Here is a 16,525-nt window from a genome sequence, read left to right as displayed (position 1 = left end):
CAAGGTTTCTCCAAATTAATAATTCCTCAGGAGGAGATGCAGATGGAATAGACTCCTCAGCATCCGAATCCTCATAGGGAGATAAAGATAATTCCTGATCAGAAGAAATAGAAACCTGATCTGAAGATTCATAGTCAGTGTCTTGCCTAGGCCTCTTATCTGGAGGGGGATGGGTATCCCTAATCAAGGTAATAAGGTCTTCAGCCATTTTGATAATCTGTTTTTTAGGCATAGAGGCCTGTGCATGTGGCTCAGGCGTCGTTTTTTTTTTTAGTTTTAGAAGGCGTCTTTGCGTTTGATTCTGCAGCTTTCTGCTTTCGACGGTTTGATGTAAAAATGTTGAGGTTTGAATACACCCTCAGAAGCCGGTGCCTGCTCAGCGGCTCCAGACCCATCTGAGGGAGATACATCCGTTGGGTCCAATACCTTGAGCATCTTGCGGCATGCCTGACTCCACAAGGGTGTCGGTAGAGGCCTGCGACTCGAAGGTAGCGGGTATCAGGGGCTGCAAAAGTGCCTCACTGAGTACCGGCGAACGGCTTAGGAGAAGCTTCGTCGCCAGTTTTGGATCGCGACTGCCTTTCTCTGTCCTTTTCTTTGCGTTTTTTTATGTACTCTGTAGTCGGATTGCTATCCGGCGACATCTCTGGGTAGTTAAATCGGTTTCCAAAATACTTAGATGCAAAAATATATTGACGTTTAATAGTGCACATCTAGCACAATCTAGCACAAAACCGACAGCCAGGCATGTTGTGGTCAGGGCCTAGGCAAGGAATACAGTATAAATGGAAATCCTTATGAGGTATTTCCTTCCCACAAGTAATACAATTATTAACTTTTTCTGACATCGGTAAAAAGCAAGAAAAAAGTTTCCCCAACTTAGCTTTATTGAAGACTTCGGTTCTGAAACTCAAATGCGAATATTTCAGTAGTCGGCCGACCGGTACTTGCGAAATGCTTCTGCTTCGGGCACGGCGCAGCAAGAAAGACTAAAGAAAATGGTGTCGGCTGCATGTTTGATACCCCTGATGACCTGACATCATGGAAGAGAAGACAGCAACCAACGCAGGCCCCAAGACTTTGGAATTCAGGCCGACTGAGGGCTACCTGCCAGCAGATTACCCAAATGTAATGACTGCAACAGTGAAACACTAAGAACATCAAGGAGATTCTAGCCCACGTATGTAATAAGGAGGAGGAAGTTGGGTGGGTATGTTACTACAGAAGGACCTGCTCACACAGATCTGTTACTATATTAAGTACATCACTTTCATACCGGCTATGAAGAAATCCATACTCTGTAACAAAAGGAAAATGTCCCAAGTGAATCATCTCCCTCATGGCAACATACCTATACCACTGTGGCCTTAAAGAAAGGGCACAGACCAGGAAATCACAGCCAGCCTATAGTATCCTGCAAAGGTATTCAATTACGATAAAACAGTTGCTGTACAAATACCATCCAATGCTGCCTGTAGAGAAAAAAAAATTAGAGGTAGCAACAACTGCTCTAGTGGAATGCACTCTTGGAACAGAGGGTAGTGGCCTAATATCTGAAACAATCCATTAACAATTTAGACAGTCACCTTAAAAACTTTGAAGATTGGTAGCTTGTTTGACAAGGTTTATTAAGCCGAACTGCTAAAATGAAGGTCGTAGTAATCCACTTAGAACCACTGCATTTTAGCAGTTCGGCTTAATAAACCTGTGGATTCTTCTCGAGGCTCGAGTTTGGTGTTTTTTACCCTGTTTCTGGTTTGTGGAAGCTCCTTGGCGTTTGTGAGTTATGTACTTAGGTTCATAGGTAGATACTAGGCTATCTGCCCGAAGGCATTTATAAGCCTAGCTAGAATGTGTTGGCTTTCGCTGCCCCCTTAGATTAGTTCCCTGTGCCTCTGTCCAGCAGAGCCACTGAAGTGATCCCTGGTGTATACTTTCTGTTTCCCATCCACTCATCAAGGTTGCTCTTGAAGAGCGTTAGCGAGGAGCTCTGCCTAATGTAGATTGGAATCTTGTTCCAAAGCATGGGAAGTCTCTGGGACAGGAATCTATCCCTCCAGCACGTCCTATTTATTGTTGTGGTGAGGTTTAGATACCTAGAGCGTGTGGCTCGAGGGGATAAGGTTTTCTTTAGGTGGAGCATGTCCATCAGTTCTGGGTTGGACATGGCCTTGTATGTCAGGCAGAGATCACCTCTGAGTAGGCGGTATGATACAGCTGGAGTTTCTTCAGTTGAGCTGCATAGGGCATCTGTTTGAAGCCAATGATCCTCTTGGTGAGGTACTTCTGTGGTCTTTCCAGCTGTTGCAGGTGTCTTGTAAGGTACATCCCAAATGGGGTGTTGTATTCTATGATGGGTCTGATGAGTGATGAGTAGAGGGGCACAATGACCTCTTTTGATCTGGATGCGAACACTTTTCTGATTAGGTGGGCCACATAGAAGGATTTTCTAACCACTTTGGCAATGTGATTATCAAAGGAGAGATTACCGTCTACTTGGGTCCCCAGATCCCTTATTACATTTTCCGTATTTAGGGGACTACCACCTATATGGTAGTTTGTGAGTACTTTGTTTTTTCCAAAGGGGATGACTATGCACTTTTTGGCATTTAGCTTGAGGCCATGATTTTGACACCAGGTATCTGTCTCAGTGAGACTCTTTTGGAGGATGTCCGTGTCAGCCAGAGAGTCAATTACAGCCCCTAGTTTGCAGTCGTCTGCGAACTTGGTCAGCCCTAGTCCTCCTATGCTTGCCTGTACTGCTGAAGTATATGCCGAACAGGAGGGGTCCTAGGACTGAGCCCTGGTGAACACCACTTGTAACCGGTTTAGAGTCGGACCTAGCTCCCGCAACTCTCACCATGTGGGTTCTGTCCGTGAGCCAGGTGGCAACCCATCTTGTGACACGGGTTTATGTTCAGTCTGGTGAGCTTGTCTATAATACCAGAATGGGGAATGGTGTCGAAGGCCTTTGCGAGGTCTAGGTAGGCTGTGTGGACCACCTTTCCCTCGTCTACAGCCTTGGTAACTGTCTCAAAGAAGTCCACCAGGTTTACGAGGCATGATCTACCCTTAAAGCCGAACTGGGTAGGGTCCAGTGTTTGGAGGTTCCCCATGTCTCTTAATGAGTTCCATGATGATGTGCTCCATAGCCTTGCAGACCAAGCTAGTCAGGCTTATAGGGCAATAGTGCCCATGGCCTGTTGTTGCTACACCTTTGTGGAGCGGAATAACCGTTGCTGTGCGCCACTCTATGGGTACGTAGCCTGTGGAGAGGTTGAGTTTGAACAGTGTGTTTAGGTGATGGATTAGTTCGTCTTTGCACTTTTGTAGGATGCAGCCTGGGACACCGTCCGGTCCCATTGATGCTGTGTTTTTGGCTTTGGAGAGGGCTGTTTTAACATGAGTGTCTGATTTCAGCGGCTCTACATTCTTCTGGTATGGTTATGGGCCTTTTGGGGGTGAAGGTTGTACTGAACCTGTCTGCCAGGATGTTAGCGATATCGGTCGGTTCAGTGTATTTTGTGCCATTCTGCACTAACTCTGAGCAGATCTGACCATTGTCACTTTGGAGTCTTTGGCAATTTTTCTTTCGAATATCGCCTTGGATGATTTTATGAGGGATCATAGTTTCTTGCGGATACTGATCAGGGATGTCTTCCCTTCTTGGGATTTTACTCTTTCTGTAATAGTTTCCTCCTTCTATTGTATAGCTTGTTTATGGCAGGGGTCCACCAAACTTGTTTCCTTTTCTTGGAGGAGTGAGTCTTGGTTTTGCTTGGGATAGCATGAGCCATGCATTCTTGTAGTTGCCCATAGAATGCATTAGTAAAGGATTTTGCAGCTTGGACAGCGTTATCCTTTAGCATGGGGGGCTTTGAAACTTTCCACCTCGGTCTTAAGTAACGTGAAGTTTGCTTTTGAAAAATTTTTCATGGTGGTTTCCTTGTCCGGGGGTGGGGGCGGAATGTGGATATCCAAAGTGATTTGTTTATGGTCAGATCTAACCAGCGAGGCGTTGACCTCCGGTGTGGATCACCGGTCACCCATGTTGGTGATGAACAGGTCCAATACGTTGTTACCTCTGTTGGGAGTGTTAATCAGTTGATCCAGGGCGTTTGGGTTTATAAATCCTAGGAAATGTTGGGCAAGGGAGTTAGTACTTGAGTAGTTCTCCCAGTTAATGTTTGGGTAATTGAAATCACCCAATATTAGGGTGTTTGGTAGGATCTTCTTACTCCTCCACTGGGCCTTGGAAAAGGGCCTTTGGGGGGGGTAGAAAACTTGATCCCTATAGACAACAGTGTATTCCCTTCTTGCTCACTGCAGGTTAAAGTTTCTTTTGCGGTCGGTCCAAAGAGGACTGAACCATCAAAGGGAGTGTTGGTGAATGAGACCTTAACGGCCTCCGCAAATCCACGTAAGTGTAACCAGGCATGATGCCTGATGGCGATCCCTGCGCCCGCCACTCGTGAGGTACCCTCTGCAGCATTGGATATCAACCTCATGGATGAATAAGCTATGGACATAAGAGTGGACAGCTTGGGAGAAACAGTCTTAAAGTCCTCCGCAGGCATGGACTTAGAGAGGGAAGTGGTAAGCTCCTTTATCAAATTCTGCAGAAGATGGGTGAAATGTGTCAAGTAGTTTAAGACTCACAAGCTGAACGAAGCCAATGCGAACACCTGCATCCCAAATCTGTCAATCGCACTCAACTCGTGGTTGGGAGGATAGACATATGACCTTTGTTCTGGCAGCTCTTTTTTTTGGTGGCGGCATCTACCACAATCTCATCCACCGGGTCTGCTTTGGACCAAAAAGATTTGTCAGAAGGGGGACTCACAAACTTGTCTCCTCTCTTAGGTACCGGCTCCACTGTATCGGCTTCCTTCCATGCACTGCTGGCAATGAGATTGATCAAGGGGTCATCAGGAGGGGACACCCAAGAGATAGATGGGCCCATTCCAAACACCTCCAGAAACACAGTTTCCTCCAAGGATGAGGATGGGCAGACCAACTTACCCTTAGCCTTAAGGATCTCCAGAATGTCTCCGAAGGAGTCCTCATTGGGCAGTGATCTAAGGGACCAATCCCCCCTCATTGATATCCATGTCCTCCGTGAGAAACTCCACTGGGGAGTTAAAAATGTCTCCTCTTACATGTCCTCTTCTGATGCACTTCCTCTATGGGAGGCTATGGGGAAGACTCAGAAGAGGTGGGGACCCCGATGGGGGTAACTCCCCCCTGGAGGCTGGATCAAACAGGCTGACCAGGAGCAGGATGAGAGGGGTCTGCTCAAAACCTGAGGCTGGGATGGAGCCTGGTGAGCAGGGCAGGCTCCTCTGGTAGCAGAGAGACCTTTCCACTACCCGGAAAGCAGAAGGACTGGACAAAGTCCCCTCCCCCTCCCCACGGGATGACACCACAAGGGAGGCTGGAGCAGCCCCACCAGTACCTCTAACCCTCTGGAGAAGGAGACGAGAGCTATAGACAGCTGAAGCACAGAGAGGTAGAGAACGGTCCAAAAGGCCCAGAACCGAACCCACCCCCCCTGACTCATAGGTGAGTACTAGGCTAATGGCCCTGGAGCCAATACAAGCCTAGCCCAAGAATATTCCCAGTCATCCTGCTGCTGGATGTTAGTTCCTTGTGCCCCTATCGAGCAAGGCTGTTGAAGTGATCCCTGGGGTGAATTTCCTATTACCCATCCACTTGTCAAGATTTTTCTTGAAGGGGGCTAGAGAGGTGCTCTGCTTGATGTGAATGGGGAGTTTATTCCAGAGTATGGCAAGTCACTGGGTTAGGAATCTGTCCCTCCAGCAGGTTCTGTTTATTGTGGTGATGAGGTTAAGGTCTTTGGAGTGTGTGGTGCGGAGGGATTGAGACTTTCAGATGAAGTATGTCTAGCAACAATGGATCAGACATGGCTTTGTATGTCAAGCAGAGATCACCTCTAAGTAGGTGATATGAGATGGAGTAAAGCTGGAGTTTCCGGAGTCTTTCTGTATAGGGCATGTGTTTGAGTCCTAGGATCCTCTCTGTGAAGACTTTTTGTGGCCTCTCCAGTTGTTGTAGGTGTCTAGTGAGGTACATGCTAAATGGGCATTGTACTCTATAATAGGTCTAATGAGGGACGAATAGAGAGGGATTGTGACTTATTTCTTCCTGGATGAGAAACCTTTTGTAATGAGGTGTGCCACGTAGGAGGACTTTCTAACGACAGTGGCACCATGGCTGTTGAAGGAGAGGTTGCTATCTACCTGTGTCCCTAGATCACACCTTTGGAGTTAAGTGGGCTACCGTCAGTGCAGTAATTCGTGGGCACCATGTTTATTCCGAAGAGAATGACTATGCATTTTTAGCACTGAGCTTAAGGCCATGGTTCTGGCAACAGTCGTTGGTTTCTGTGAGACCTTTTTGTAGGATGTCTACATCAGCTTGAGAATCAATAATAGCTCCCAGGTTGCAGTCATCCGTGAATTTGGTTAACCAGAGTCCCTTTGTGTTGGTTTGAACTTCAGAGAGGTAGATGCCAAACAGGAGAGGACACAGAACAGATCCCTGTGGGATTCTTATAACTGCCCAGTAGTCAGATTTGGAGTCCGCTACTTTCACCGTGTTAGTTCCGTCTGAGCGCCAGTTGGCAACCCATCTTATGATGTAGGGGTTAACGCATAGGTTAGAGAGTCTATCAATGATCCCTGAGTGGGGATGGTGTCGAAAGCCTTGGCTAGATCAAGGTAGGCTGTATGGACTACCTTGCCTTCATCCACCACTCTGATGACAGCTTCCAATAAGCCTATCAGGTTGAGCAGACATGATCTGCCCTTCACAAACCCAAACTGTGTGGGGTCCAGGGTTTGAAGGTTCCCTATATCCCTATTTATAAAGGTCCATAATGATGCGCTCCATAGCCTTACAGAACAGGCTCGTCAGGCTGATGGGGCAGTAGGTACCAGGGTCAGTAGTTGCTCCTCCTTTGTGGAGTAGAATGACTGTGGCGGTGTGCCACTTGGTGGGTACGAAGCCTGAAGTGAGGCTCCAGGTGAACAGGGCACTCAAGTGTGGTGCCAGTTCCCTTTGTAGTTCGTGCAGAACACAGTCAGGTATATTATCAGGTCCCATGAAAGCTGCATTTTTCGCTCTGGACAGTGTGGTTTCAACCTGTGCTGCCATGATATTAGGGGTTTGGCATTCCTCGGGTATTAGGATCAGCCCTTTAGGGGGTGAAGGGGAGGGTAAAGTTTGCACTAAACCTGTCGGCCAAGATACTGGCAATATCAGTTGGTTCAGTATAAGTGGTGCCATTGTGCAGTAGCTCAGAGCACATCTGCATATTGTTATGCACATTCTTGACATAACTAAAGAATGCCTTGTGGTTATCTTTAGTATCTGTAGCAATTTTGTTTTTGTAACTAGCTTTGGAATATTTGATGAGGGATCTCAGTTTTTGCTAGGCTTACAAGGGAATTCTTCCAGTCTTGGGACATTACCCTTTTCTGCAACAGTTTTTTCCGTCTGTTGTAGAGTTTTTTAATGGCAGGGACCACCAGATTGGCTTCCTTTTTTTGGAGGACAGCATCTTGGTTCTGTTTGGTATGGCCCGATCCATGCACTTGTGTAAATGTTCATACAGTGTCTTGGTGTATGATTCTGCAGCTATACACCTATTCCCCAATTGCATGGATGACGTGAAGTTTGTCACTTCTGTCTTTAGAAGCTCAAAATGGGCTTTGGAGAAGTTCTTTCCTGTGGTTTCCTTCATGGGGGTGAGGGTGGAATTTGGATATCGATGGTGATTAACTTGTGGTCTGATCTAACCAGGGAGGAGTTGATTACTGGTGTAGAGCAGCGGTCCCCCACGTTTGTAAAGACCAAGTTGAGGATATTTCTGCCTCTGGTGGGGGTGAGAATGACTTGGCCAAGGGTGTTGGAATTAACGAATTCCAGAACAAATTGGTTAAATGAGTTGGAACTGGAGTAATTTTCTAAGCTAATGGAGGGGTGGTTAAAGTCTCCCAGTATAAGGGTATTAGGTTGAACCTTAATGTTTTCCAGAGTGTTCAGAAACATGGAGTGTGAGTCTTGGGACATTGTGGGGGATCTATAGCAGGCTACAATCTGGATTGCAGTTTTATCCAGTGTTAGTTGTATCTGAAGCATCTCTGATGCGTTATGTTGGGCAACTAGTCTGGAGGTGTGCAAATCTTTTATGAAGATGGATTTACCACCGCCTTGGGGGCTTTGGGCCACACCTCCTTTAGGGCTTCGGTCCTGATTTAGGGGCCGAAAGGTGTGATATGCATTGTAGCCTGGTAGCGCTGCAGTGCTCTCCAGAGCCTTGAACCAGGTCTCTGTTACTGCACAGAGGTCGATGCTCTCTAGTTTATGGACTGACTCGAGCGAGTGCATTTTGAGATTTAGACTTTTAGCATAGAGCAGCATAACCCTCAGGGTGCGCTTGCTTGCAGTTGTTACGGTGGCAAATTTGTCTTTAGGGCACTGCCTAAAAAAGGCACTACAGTGGTGGCAAGAGCTTTGGCCAGTATCCGGAATCCCAGGGGTGACAGATGCAAGCAGTCTCTGGCAAAGCATCAAGGTCTGTCTATCATGTCATCCCAGGCAGACAGATATTGGATCCCCTTTGAATGACACCAGAAACTTAGAAAATTGTTGAAGTCTATAATTTTGTGTTTGTACTGTGGTATCATTCTAGGTGACGGTAGGATGCTTCTCAGGGCTAGGGTCATACCTGCTTGGGCTACAAGATCTGAGAGCTCCTCCATGTCTCTTTTCATGTAGTCCATCTACGTCTTAGGTCATTCACACCAACATGGACAATGGCAGAGTCATATTTGTACTCGTTGTGGAGAGACCCAAGTGTGTGCATTATGTGGCGAATCCTGGCACCCAACAGGCAGCTGACCGTAACCTTCTCCTTATTCAACCTAGTGAGTGGGACGGCAGTGTGCCTTACTATTGAGTGACCTATGACTAGTGTATTGGGTAAAATGTTTTGCCGTAGGGGCTTAGGGTGAGTGGCACACTGTTTGTGTGTGCTATGTGTCTTATGTTTGGTTGAGATGGTCGCTTGCATTTCTGCCTCAGAGGTCCTTGTTTGGGCAGATTTTTACTGAGAACCTCAGCAAAAGTGTGTGTGTGTTCTGTGTTGCTATGTGAGAGGTGTGGTGGTGTGTGATCCGGGGAGCTGGGTGCTCTATGTGGTGTGATGTATGTGTTAACCTTCTCTTCTTGGCTGGCTAACCCAGTCTTGGGTGGAGGGTGTGTGGCCTCTTCTCTGGCTATGTAAGTGCAGCTCTCATAAGTGGATGTGTTTAGAAGTAGAAGGAAAGGGTTGTCTGTGTACATGAGGCAATTGCTACATTGCCTCAGAATGCCCAGGTTCACCAGGTTAACAAGAGAAAGCATAGGAAACTGATCTTAGAAATGCCTGGATAGGTGCTCAGTTATTTAAGTACTGAAGCCGATTTTGCTTCCTTTTAAGTACTGAAACTGTTTTTGTTTCCTTTATGGAAAGTTTTTAGTGCTACTAGTACTGGATATGCTTACAATAAATGTTGAAAGAGGTTCTGAGCAAGTGCTGGGTTTAAAGGTCTAATCTGAGTGCTCAGAAATGAAAACTCGCAAGATCTAAGGGAAAATGTGAAGAGCAGACTTTAAGGTACTGGTAATAGTTTGCCCCATCTTAGCAGCACTGTGCATCACTTAAACCCACGAAAAACACGGGTTTTTAAGTCAGAAAGTTGAAAGGGATAGAAGCAGCCCAAAACGGCAAATAACATACAATTCCCGAGCTGGAAACCACTCCTCTAGCAATAGATAGGCTGCTAGGAGCTTACCACTCCCACTGATAACCAGAAAGACTTCCTTCTATCTCAGCAAGTTCTGGACAACTCAAACACAAAATACAGTCCTGAAATCAGCAAATCTGAGATCCAGAATATTCTAGTTAGTGAAAAGAGGCAGGAAATGATCAAGTAGATAGAATTTTTTTTGTTTTTTTCGTTATTTGTTACAGAATCAAAAATACAGTAAATGCAGTAATAAAATTAACTTTTAAGGCACAAAAAGGCTAGCACACTTGAGTGTGTAGCCTACAACAGTAAATGCAGTTGAAAAAAATGATTAAATAAAGTGCATTAGGCAAAAATTAACAGAATACAGTTAAATTAAATAGCAAAGCTTGTAAAAACGGCTGGGGCAACAACCTGAACCAGTGGTCTTGCCTGCAATGAGGGATGCACAGCAGAACTGGCCAAGGATTCTGATGGGGGTAGGGACAAGGGGTGTCCCAGAAATCCCCACTGCCTTCATGCAGTACACCGGCTCCCTGAGGCCGAACCCATCTGGGTTGGACGAAGAGAAAGTAACTGGGGAGTAGGAGAAGGGCTGCCTAGTCCAATGGGCTAGGGAAGTCAGAAGCCCCAACTCTACTTGGGGGCCTTTAAAAAGGATCACATCATCCTGTCCATATTAGAAGGAAGGATGCTCCTGGACGATTGGGAGAAGATAGAGGATCTAGCTGGAGACCCGTGTCAGGACCCCAAGGACCTGCTCTGGTGGTCCACGGAACAGATCCTTCCAAGAGGGGTAAAATAAACTGTCCCCTCTCTGAAAATCCGAGGGAAGGTCCTCAATAACAACAGGACCCGACACAGGTCTCGGAAATGATCGTATCGGAACAGAGGAAACAGAAGGGTCCAAGGGCATAGCTCTCGAAACCCTCAGATCCAGCAGGATTGGATCCATGGCCGACGAGCTCAGACACTGATATGAAGGTCTTGATCTAGAGGCCTTGGATCCGGGAGTCGACTCCGGAAATCTCGGATCAAAAAACCTTGGACCGGAGGCCTTGCAGCTGGGCATCAACTCTCTAGAGGTTTTAGGATCACAGACCCTCAGATCTGACACTGCTAAGGCTGGAGTCAGATCCGGTGATCTGGGATCCAACAGCCTAGCTTTCTTACCTGAAATCTCCCTGGAAGAGGAGGAAGAGGTAGCCTTTCTTTTGTGGTTAGAGGGGCCCGACATGGTTGAAGGTTCAGTGACTAATAGACCCCCCTGAACCACACCTTTCAGGAGCAGTTTATTTTGGCACTTCACCAGGGCCCTGGGGTTGAATGCGGCACAAATGCTGCATTCAACCTCCAGGTGGCTGGTGCCGAGACAGCAGAGGCACTCCTCATGCGAGTCGGAAACATCTTTCAACTGCACGAGGAGCACCTCTTAAACCCTACAGGTTTCTCAGACAATGCCCAAAGAGGAACACGCAACCAAATCCAGAGGGACAAGCAGTAGCGGCGTCAAAAAGGGAAGCAACAATCCTAAACTCTGAAGTCCATCTCACACACAAAACTCACCGAAAGTAGACTATATAACAAATAGACAAGAAAATAAATTCCCAGAAAAAAAATTTCTACACTAACTACCACAATATGAAAAAAGGCACCAAAAGCCAAACAGGAGGGGGGACAGGAAAACAATGGTTCAACAACGGAATGCCTGCAGAAACTCAAAATACTATGCTAATAAAGATGGAATAAGGGAAAAAACCCAAACGGAAGACCTCCTGTTTGAAAAAAATTAAAATCCCAGAGGAGCTGAGCAATCTTGCTTCTGTCTATTAACTGCAGCAAGCGAATCTGAGGGATTAGAGGGCATCGGAGCATTATGAGAGGGGAGGAGCTTGAGCAAAGCTGTTGTCCAAGTTTTTAATGGCTCGGATCCAATATCGGATCCTAGACCCATGCGTGATGAATGGTGAATAAGATAACATCAGATCTATAGATGTTAGAGTAGATCAGTGTTGCAGTACTAACTCCCACCATCCTACCCCTCAGTCTGCTGGTCTCCTAACCTCTCCCATGCTGGGAAGAGAAAGGGGAATATTCCGTTTCGCCAGCATAAAGTAAACTTTCCACAGAGGAATGGGATCCTTGATTAGTAGTCTCAGAAGGAAAGAACCCTTTCAAAAAGGCTTTATAGACCTTTAATGAAACTAATGATAATGGAATTAATCCTTGACAAAATTTTGAAATGGCTGTTAAATGCACCTTAATGCAGGAGTAAGCAAGTCCAGGAGCAACGATTTGGTCTAGGTACTCCAACACTAAAAATACTTGCGCTCAGATAAAGGATTAAATTCTTTTAATGAAGCTCATAAGGAAAAACACGTCAATTTACATATGACAAGTTTTGCTACTACTGGATTTCTGCACAGGAAGAAAATTTGCAGCAAGTCTTGTTTTAGCAAAAGAAAGAAAACTTCCAAACTAGAGAGGAGAGGAGGGACTATTTATGTGGCATCAGCATGGATCAGTTAAGCCTGCCTGCTTTCTGTAAAATATGTCTGGTTGCCAGAAAGTGGTTGACATAAAGGACTGCAGTGAATTCCGCTTTGTTTGTTGCTGGTGAATTCAACCAGCCCCACTAAAAAAGGCAGTGAAACCTGAAGTAAGTAAATCCAAGAGAGTGTGCCAAAAAGACAGAAAAGGCAGCACTGAAAGCTGTTCAGATCATGTTTTGGAAACTCCAAAGGCTCTTTTAAGAGCCACTGCAACTTGTCAAGAAAGGCTGGGGTCACTTCTGTAGCTGCCTTTTACAAGAGCGCACTGCCCACTTAACGTTTTAGACTGACTGACATCCTGCAATTTACATTAGGGATAACTGGCCTAAAATGTTTTGAATGTAATAAACATGTAATCTCAGAATTCTGCATTTATTTAAAATATAGTGAGTTATATGCTTTTACACAGCAACATCACTGATTGACATGTGCTGGGTGTATCATCTGACCATTGCTCGAGAGAACTTAAAAAAAATCCCTCTAGAGTTGACAGCATAGTGGAGTACAGCTATGAAAGTACAGTTGTGTACACTTACCATAAATGTAGATGTTAGAGTGTATTCACTGTTGCATTCATCACATTAGGGTTATCTGCTTGCAGTAGCCCTCAGTCGGCCTGATTATCAAAGTCTTGGGTCCTGAGTCGGTTGCTGTCTCATCTTCCAGTCAGCTAATCAGGGGTATAAAGTATGCAGCCGACACCATTTTATTAGTTTTTCTTGCCCCAGATGTCAGGTGCCCCCATAATGGGAAGCAATTATATACAAGGTTACACCTCCAACAAAAAGCAAATACACGAGAAAGCTTTAAGCGTAGTAAACAAGAATAGAGGTACAGACAATAGAAGTCAGGGGGCTGGAGGGAGGGTAACCAGGACTGCAACAGTGAATACACTCGAACATCTACATTTATGGTAAGTGTACACAACTGTACTATGTTCTTCGTGTTTCACTGTTGCAGTCATCACATTTGGGTAGATTCCCAAAGCTAAGGATGGGAGGAGGTAATTAGATAGCATTAGGACCACCTATATGGCCCTGCAAGACTGCAGTGGTAAAGCCAGCTGTGGATTTAGAAAAAATTGGCAAGTGGTAATGCTTGGTGAAGGCATGCACAGAACTCCAGGTAGCAGCTTCTAGGATGTCCATGGTAGGGACACCTCTGAGAAAGGTTGTAGAGGTAGATGCAACCCTGGTTGAATGTGCACTTATCCCCTGTGGGGTAGGTTTTTCATGGTGCTTATAGCAGAAATGAATGCAATGGCCAATTCACTTAGAAACGGTTTGCTTTGAAATAGCTTTCCCCTCTGCCCCTGCAGCAAATGCAACCAGCAGCTGTTCAGATTTCCTGAGAGGTTTAGTCTTCTCAAAGTAAAATCTAAATTGTATGTGCACGTCCAAGGAGTGCATAATTCGTTCCCCTTTGTTCTGTGGATTAGAAAAGAAGGTTGGCAAATGAATGGAATGATTAAGGGCCACATTGGATACCACGTTGGGCATGAAGGAGGGATTGGCCCAGAGGGACACCCTGTCCGCATGAAAGATGATGAAAGGCTCCACAGCCATGAGGGCCTGTAATTCAGAAACCCTTCTTGCTGAAGTGATGGCTAGAAGGAAGGCTGTTTTTCAAGAATGGAATTTCAAGTCTGCACTTGCAGCTGGCTCGAAGGGAGGCAGAGTGAGCTTTTCCAATACAAAGTTAAGGTCCCGGGCTGGAGTAGGGGCTCTCCTGGGTGGTCTTAAGGTTTTGGCCCCTCTGAGGAATTGCTTCAGCAGTGGATGAAAGAAGAGGGGTGGTACAGTATTGTAATGGGCTGAAATGGCTGAGGCATGAATTTTGATGGAGGAAAAGGAAAGGCCCTTGTGAAGCATCTCAGTTAAGTATTGAAGAACCAGAGGTTAATTGGGTGCTGCTGTGTCCATCCCATGAGTTTGGCTCCAGGAACAGAATCTTTTCCATTTTTCAGCATAGGATTTTCTAGTACTAGGCCTCCTTGCCTCCAGAATGACATCCATCACTTGCTTACTCAGGGATGGGAATGGTGAGATCAGGTAATTAGCCAGGCTGCCAAGTTCAGGGTTTGAAGCTGTGGGTGCACAATCAGGCCCTCCTGCTGAGACAGCAGAGCAGAGATTCCCTGTATCAGCTTGTCTCTTTCGTCACACTTTTTGATCACCTTTGTAGTAGATGGCCCAACAAACACTAAATCTCTATTGAAGGGAGAATTTAAAGTATCATTTTTATCATCATCTGGAAGGTTCTGAGAATGCAGCCATGCAAATCTCCTTAAAACTGTACTAGTGGCCATAGCAACAGGGACGGGCACAGCATTCTGGCACAACAGGGAAATCTTCCCTGTTCCCTCTCCCAGGACCAACTCTCCCCTGCCCAATGAGGTCTCCCAGGACCAACTCTCCCCTGCCCAATGAGGAAACTAAACAGGCACAGAGGACATGGCTAAACCCCAGTCTATAGTAAGTGTAGGTACTACACCAGAGGGACCCAGGGTAAAACATGAGTAGTCCAAGGTTCAACAAATGGCCACTGCAGAGTCACCCACTTACTGCTGACGCAAACTGCTAGCCTGCTGTGGTGGCAAAGGCTGTTTGCTTAATTTTTCTTTTTGTGGCTGGAAGAAACAGAGATAGTTGGTTCCACGGTTAAGCTAAAAATAGTGTCTCTTTCCGAGGAAGACTAGCAGCAACTGCTTTTAAAAAACTGCAAGGTCACAAAAGTTGCCTTATTTGGGGGCACACACAAACACACACACACACACACACACACACACACACACACACACACACACACACACACACACACACACAAAGCAAAAAACAAAGAACAGTAAAAGCACTTTCGAAAAATATGTCAGCCTCACTAAGGAAAAGTAAACACAATTTATCCCCAGAAAATATGTTTTTAAAAAACCGACAGAAAAAAGTGCTCTGTTTAAAAGTATGTTACAGTCTCAGGACAGTCCATTAAAACACCCTAGCTTAAAAATATCTTTCCTGAAGAAGAAAGGAATAAAACATTGAAGAAAATAGATTTTTTCCCCAAAAGGAACTTATCTGTTCAGCAAAGGAAAGCACAAGCCAACATTCGATCCACAAAAACCTCAGAGGAGCATAAACTTTCGAGGCAGTAAAGCACCGGAAGGGCTTGGTGTCAGTTCAGCTCAAGCATTTTGACAGTTTGGGCACGTGAATGGTGATGGACAACCTTTACTGCTGCTCGTACTTCACTGTGGCTGCACCATACTTCTAACATGCTCTTCCCATAGTCTCTGTTGTGGCTGTGGGCTGGTTACATAAAGAGCTGCTAGTCACACACATTTGCATAGCCTTATGCACACATAATGAGCATCAGGGTTCATCGCACATGCACTGTGAAATTTTATGGACTGTTTTTTTAAGTTTGCTAAGTACCAGCCAAAAAGCACCAAAGCACTGCTGGTGCAAGTCCTGAAATGAGGCTGCCTAGTGACAGGTACAAATGCAAAGAGAAATGAAAGGTATCAACTGCCTAGAAATGCTTTGTACAACTATAAAAAAACTTGCATTCCAGAAAATAAAATGGCAAAATGTTGCATGCTCCCATACAGCCTCCGAGTGGGTATACTGCTATCAATATATTACCATCTAAAACCTGTGCAATGCCTTGTGTACTATAGTCTGAAAATAAAGGGGGGGTGCTATACAAGGAAAACTTTCTAATGATAGGTCAGTACTGGCAGGAGCAGCCCTAGGTCAACATTACCCAGTGCCCCCATCCTGGTCTACCTCCAAAAATAAATACTGGAAAAGTGCCCCTGCTAGACTGGAGCCCTTGGCAGGCGCCTAGTTGGCCTATGCCTAAGGCCGGCTATGAGTACTGGCAGGAAAGCAAACATTTTCCTTCTGAAAACTCAACTAATCATTGCTAACAAATCACTTCTTTGCGACACATATCGGTAATGGCTTGACCCACTACCTTAATTATCCTCTTACTTTATCTGCCTTTCTCCTTTAATTCTCTCATCCAAACTATCTAACCTCAACTTTACCTTCTTTCATTCTTTCAGTACTGTACATATTGTAAATACACCGTATTCAATACTAGTGTGTATTTAAAATATTCTAAAAATACAACAGTGTAAGAAACTTCTCTGTGTGGAAG

At 45.5% G+C, this 16,525-nt stretch overlaps 1 protein-coding gene across 4 annotated transcripts in view; it reads right to left on the bottom strand.

Moving 5' to 3' along the window:
- LOC122816538 (ubiquitin carboxyl-terminal hydrolase 22-A) overlaps positions 1 to 16,525 on the bottom strand; it is a 2,071,246-nt gene that overhangs the window by 1,776,108 nt on the left and 278,613 nt on the right. The gene's annotated exons all lie outside the window — the stretch shown is intronic.

This window comes from Protopterus annectens, chromosome 12.part0 (genome assembly GCF_019279795.1).
Source record: "Protopterus annectens isolate FY-2018-M chromosome 12.part0, PAN1.0, whole genome shotgun sequence".
NCBI classification, from domain to species: domain Eukaryota; kingdom Metazoa; phylum Chordata; order Ceratodontiformes; family Protopteridae; genus Protopterus; species Protopterus annectens.
The sequence above is the reverse complement of the archived record's forward strand: the minus strand, read 5'-3'. Positions and strand labels throughout refer to the sequence as shown.